The 6,461-nt window shown below is 35.9% G+C and overlaps 1 protein-coding gene across 3 annotated transcripts in view; it reads right to left on the bottom strand.

The window, feature by feature from the left end:
* Positions 1-6,461, bottom strand: part of Lrfn5 (leucine rich repeat and fibronectin type III domain containing 5) — a 307,094-nt gene that overhangs the window by 38,399 nt on the left and 262,234 nt on the right. The window lies entirely within an intron of this gene.

Here is a 6,461-nt window from a genome sequence, read left to right as displayed (position 1 = left end):
CCTGCACCATGCCTGCCTGGATACTGCCATGCTCCTGCCTTGATGATAATGGACTGAACCTCTGAACCTGTAAGCCAGCCCCAATTAAATGTTGTTTTTATAAGACTTGCCTTGGTCATGGTGTCTGTTCACAGCAGTAAAACCCTAACTAATACACATGTGTAAATGTAGAAGACATACATACAACTAAAAGTAAAAATAAATGTAAAAATGTTAACAAAAAGAACCATTTTAAAAACACAAATATAGATATTAAATGCCAAAGATTTATTAGAATATATTTGTACTCATTAATTAAAATTTTATATAGAAAGTATAAAGTCATAGGTTAATTTAATATGCTATCCTCTGGTACATGATATAATAAAATAAAAATGAGAGTTAGAATATATAATGATTGAAAATAAGGAGCCTAGTAAAGCTGCTTTCTAAGAGCCCCAACCAGCAGCTGAAAGAATCAGATGTAGATACTAACATCAAACCAATGGACAGAAGCTGAGGACCCCTGTGGTTGAATTGGGGAAAAGCTAGAAGAAGTTGAGGAGGAAGGTGATCCCATAAGGAAGACCAGCAATCTCAACAAGTCTGGACCCCCAAGATCTCTCAGACACTGAGCCACCAAACAGACAGCATACACCAGCTGATATGAGGCCACTAACAATTACAGCAGAGAGCTGCCTAGTCTGGCCTCAGTGAGAGATGATACACCAAAACTTCGAGAGACTTGAGGCAACAGAGAGTGGGATGGCCTGATGGATTGGGGCTCAGGGGTGGGAACATCCTCTTGGAGACAGGGTGGGAGGAGGTATGGGATGGGGAGTGGTCAAGAGGGCCGACCAGGAGAAGGGTGAAATCAGGACTGTTAAAAAAAAATTAAATAAATTTTTAAAAAAAGAAAATAAGGCTAATCGCTTGTTCTGGTATACTAAATAAAATTACCAAATATTTATCCAATTTTAGATAATATATACATGTACTGTAACACCAAGGGCAAAATATTCACTTTAATACAGAAAAACTACTTGAAAGCAAAACATTTTTAATTGAATCAAATGTTTGTGGGGCAAGTTGACAGTGCCACCAAACAGAAGAACTGGTAAGGTTGAATGAGACCAAGACTTTAAAATTCAGAAATTTAGTAAGAAATTTGTGGGGCCAGCTCCCTGCCAAACTACTAGCTCTTGATCAGAGGACTATGCTAATGAGGTATTTAGATAGGCCCTAAATGTTTAGCCAATGAGCTTCCCTTCCTGAGTATTTTCCCCAAAAGGTATTTAATCCCTGGTTCACTCTGTGTAAGGTCTGTGCATTTCCATTCACCATCAAATAAAGCAGTTTGGACAAGCAAGGGTTGTCTCTTCATCAGTGTTCACCACTGGGGGAGGCGTTCTAGTAAGGGCCCTGTCTCCATCTTCTAGAGAAGGCCTTCCCTCTCCCACCTCCCCAGTCCCCCACAACCCCACCCCCAAACCCGCAGTCCATCACCCCCGAAATCTAGGCACTCATTGGAAATCAAACTGGGTTCTGACTCCATCCTGGGCTCTGCCTTCTCCTTCCTGCCTGATGCATGGAAGCTCTGAGGAAAAGAGAGGACCTAGGATTCCTAGCAGTAAACATGCAGCAACTGGGTACACACAAGACTGGGAACCACAGCAGTCCTCCCAGATTCTTCTGTTTTCCACCTGAGAAACACAGACTAAGGACCGCTATTATGGACTGTGTTCTGCCTCCCCTAAGCAGTGTGCTGGATGGAGATCCTGGTACTCCAACAGTGAGGTAGACAGGCAGCCCAGCATCAAATCCTGGGACTATTCAGAATAATTTTCCAGACTTCATTGTGATGTAATTAGAAGTTTTACACACACACACACACACACACACACACACACACACACACACTCTTACATATCTTAATAATGCACTCTCTAAATAGTTCATCAGCCATAGTAAATTATAATGAGCCAAATAATAATGAAATGTATGTGTGTATGTATGTATGTATGTATGTATGTATGTATGTATGTATGTATATATGACTATTTAGTGTACCACTAAAATTATAAAAAGGTAAAAGAAATCTAAAGAATTATTTTTAAAAGGAAAAATGTTTGAAAATGATAAATCAAAACTCTTTAACCTTAAAGTGTTTTTGAATATTTTTAAAGCATCAAATTAATTTAGAAAGGAAATAAAATAAAATGGACAAAATTATTGAATGAGAAAATAAATTTACAGGAGGAAAAACGGTATTACTTAAGTAACCATAAACCTAATGACCTACTTTTAGAACTAATCAAGAAAAGAAGACAAGTTTCATTATTTAAAAAACGTTTTTAAATAATAAAACTGCAGGTATAATTGAGACAAAATTTATTTGAAAATGTATGGAACATGGCCAACTATTTGTCAAGAAATAATATATTTAAAATACATATTTTAAATACTCAATTCTTATTAATAAGGTAGAATGCATTATTAAATATCACTACAAAGGAATCTTCATCCACATATTAAAAAAAGACAAAAGAAAATTTTTGAAGACTATGGGATTTTAAAAGTTTGACATGTACCTCTAATTGAAAAATTGATATATAATAAATAATCTTTTTCTTGAATAAGAAAGACAAGGCCATAGGTTACTAGTGATGTACTTGTGCATCTAGCTGACAAAGGGTTATTCCCTTATTTTTGGTTTTGTCAAATTGGCTCAAGACTTATCTTGAGAAGAGGGTACTCCAACTGAGAAATTATCTTATGTCCTTGGTTAACATTTGATGTAAGTGGTTCTAGTTTCCATATGGTTCCAGCCATGGTCAGTGTTTTTGGGTGGTATAATGAGGCAGCCTTAACTAGCCATAGAAAGAAAGCCCATAAGCATCATTCCTCCATTCTTTGGGCATCAGTTCCCACCACATTCAGGTTCCCTCCCTGCTTGACTTCCCTTAGTGATGTATTGTTCTCTGAGAGTTATAAGCAAACATGAAATAAGATGAGTACTAACAAATGGACATCTTCTAGGATGCACTTTATAGGAAATAAAAGTGATGGGAAATGCAACTATAAAGACCAATATGACATATATGAGGACAGTCAGCATATTCTAAGAAGAATAAACCATTGAAACACTTAAATACCATAAGAAATATCATAAATTTCATTGTTGATTGGTCACTATCTTTGTCCCAGTGGAGCAAACAACACAACTTGCAGTGGACTCATTAGAACATAGAGTACAGGAAATGCTAAAGCTCTGTGTCTGATACCACTTCAGGCACTCTTGCTTTGGGAGTAAAACAAAAAGGTAAAAGCTTGGAGAATTTTGAACAATGAGGAGTCTGCTTTATTGATATGCTTCATTGCAATGAACAATAGTCCATGCCTTATGATACTGAAGACACACGTTAAAAGACAAAACAAAAAGAATTATGACAGAAAATAACAGAGTTAGGGCTGTGTAGGACCCATTGGTGATGAAGAAGGCGAGAACACAGTTCCGTCGGGAGCCAGGAAAACGCTGGCCTGTTATAGGCAGGTGATATCAATTTATTGTTGCTTAGAAATAGGAAGTTGGAGAAGGTATGTGGTGATACTTTTCTTTGCAAGGAAAGAGACATATTTTGCTGACACTGTTAAGAGGCAATCGGCCTCTGGTGTGCTTGGAGACAGTGGCAGAGCTTGCATAGCCTGTGTGGTAAGCACACAGGGAGATTGCCAAGAGCACACCTGCATCCATCACTGAGTTTGGTGTATCTGTCCTTAGGGTTCTTTCTTTGTTCCATATGCTCTGCTCTCTCTTTCTTTAGCCACATTGTCAGACAGTGTATGGAAACTTCACAAAGTTATTTCTTAAGCTCCGAGTGCTTACAAATACATTTAATAAAACAAAGTCAATTCTTTTCCCAAGTTGACTTTACTGTTTAGATATATTAATCTCACATAGCTCCTAACTGGGATGCAGTACTCTCAATATTATTTCCTTTACCTACATGTTTCAGTTCTTTTGTTTACACTATAGCTATGTCCTTTCATCAGGGTGTGGTAGATGTTTGTAACACAATTAAACACTCATGACACAGAGGCACTCAAAAATACAATAATTTTAAGTCAGTCTGGTCTAGCATTGCAAGTTTCAATCCAGCCAGGGTTCTTGGTAAAACTATGTTTAATTCTGTTTTTAAATCCATCTTTTATATTCTGCTGGTGACTACCAATCCTCACATTCTGTTTTCATTGCTGACTTCACAATAGCACCACTGATAGCCTCACTAAGTGTAAATTTTATTTCCTTACCTTCCTGCATCCAATGTAAGAGATTTCTCCTAGAGAATTTGAGAGTTTACATAATTTGTTTCTGAATCACTGTATCCTTAAAAGGTTTAAGCGGAATGAATAAAGTTTGTATATAATTTTGACAAAATTTTGTCCATTTCAATTGCCATATTCATAGCATGTTAGCATTTTAGATATGAAAATGAATGTTTAAAAAATCACTTATTAGTTTGCTCTACATACATAGAATTATAAAGAATACTGTTACCAACTACAAGTAAATTCTATATCTACTAAATGTTACATATAATTTAAGAAGAGAAACCATAAAGAAAGTAGTTTCTATGGGTTACCTGGTTCTGTGTGTCTACTTCCCCAATTTTTTTAACTCATTGAATATAAAATCAATGCCATCTGTTATGAATCTGTTTCCAAGGAAGCAGTATAATTACATTAGTTCAAACTGTGGATTTTAAGCTCCATTAAAAGAGCTGAGTTGAAGCAAGGCGTTACCAGTGAAAGATATGGGGTGCTGGTCATGTCTACAATCTTTGTGTGACAATTCATTAATTTAAGAATAAGAAATTGGAGCTGGGCGTGGTGGCGCACGCCTTTAATCCCAGCACTCGGGAGGCAGAGGCAGTCGGATTTCTGAGTTCGAGGCCAGCCTGGTCTACAAAGTGAGTTCCAGGACAGCCAGGGCTGTACAGAGAAACCCTGCCTCTAAAAACAAACAAACAAACAAGCAAAAAAGAATAAGAAATTGGTAAATTATGAAAACAATGAAATAGTTCACAGCGAATATTTCTACAGTGCTTTGGACACAGTAATTGTTCACTAAAGTTAACCTTGTGTCTTAGTTAGGGTTTTACTGCTGTGAACAGACACCATGACCAAGGCAATTCTTATTAAAAAACAACATTTAATTGGGGCTGGCTTACAGGTTCAGAGGTTCAGTCCAGTATCATCAAGGTGGGAGCATGGAGGCATCCAGACAGGCATGGCACAGGCAGAGCTAAGAGTTCTATGTCTTCATCCAAAGGCTGTTAGTGGAACACTGACTTCCAGGCAATTAGGCTGATGGTCTTAAGCCCACACCCTAAGTGACACAACTATTCCAAATAGGTCACACCTATTCCAACAAGGCCATACCTCCAAATGGTTCCAATCCCTGAACCAAGAATATACTAACCATCATACCATGTTTAGCCATGAATAATTTGGAAAAAGTCTGAGGGTCTAGCTTGGTAGTAGAGTACAGGCATAATATGCATAAGGTCAAGACTTTATCTCCAGTCACTTTTAAATTTAATTAAATAATTTGGGAAGACTTTCAGAATACTTAGAATATCCATTAATAGAGCTAGAAAAGTTTATTACTTCATTAATTTATTCAAATTCTGTTCAGCAAAGGAGTTAAAAACAATGGGTATAAGTATCAAACATCTTCTAAGTACTCTTTTATAAAAAATATATTTATGAAACTATTAATTCTTTGAAGAAAAGAACAAAATGTTAGTTAAAATTTTATCTCCAAACCTGCTGCATACAATGGATAAAATATTCTCAAGAATTCTGTGTTCCATATATAGAATTAAACTGAACATTCAATATCTACATTTTAATATTTTATAGGAACTTGCTTTTAGTGATTAGTTATAAAAAGATGAGACTTACAATACTTGCATGAACACTTGCCACATTCCTCTCCTGAATTATCATATATGCTTGGTATTTTTACATATATTAAAATAAAAGCCCAATTTTAATATCACAGTTTAATACTTTATGTGCAAAGAAACTCACTTATGAGCAGAAGGATTTATTTAGATATATGAACACTGGACAGCAAATGAAAGGACAGAGTTTAATGGTTTATATCTAAACTATTACTAATGAAAAATAAATTCTTCTATTTCTCAGACCACTGTATCCTGGAAAAATGTCTATACTGTCATACACTATCATAAAAATAAATATTTTGCTGATTACACCTTTAGAAGTAGAATAGCTTTACAGGGCAAACATCTGATCCATTGAAATTTTTTTTCTTTTTTTTTCAGATGAATTTAAATTTTATTTCAACACTTACAGAAATGTTTTTCAGGTTAGCAGCAATAGACAAGATTGTTCTTAGAAAACAAAAATTGATTTCCTAATATTTCCAAGACTTTTATCATGAAGGGGTATTG

The sequence above is a fragment of the Mus pahari genome, chromosome 7 (assembly GCF_900095145.1).
Source record: "Mus pahari chromosome 7, PAHARI_EIJ_v1.1, whole genome shotgun sequence".
NCBI classification, from domain to species: domain Eukaryota; kingdom Metazoa; phylum Chordata; class Mammalia; order Rodentia; family Muridae; genus Mus; species Mus pahari.
The sequence above is the reverse complement of the archived record's forward strand: the minus strand, read 5'-3'. Positions and strand labels throughout refer to the sequence as shown.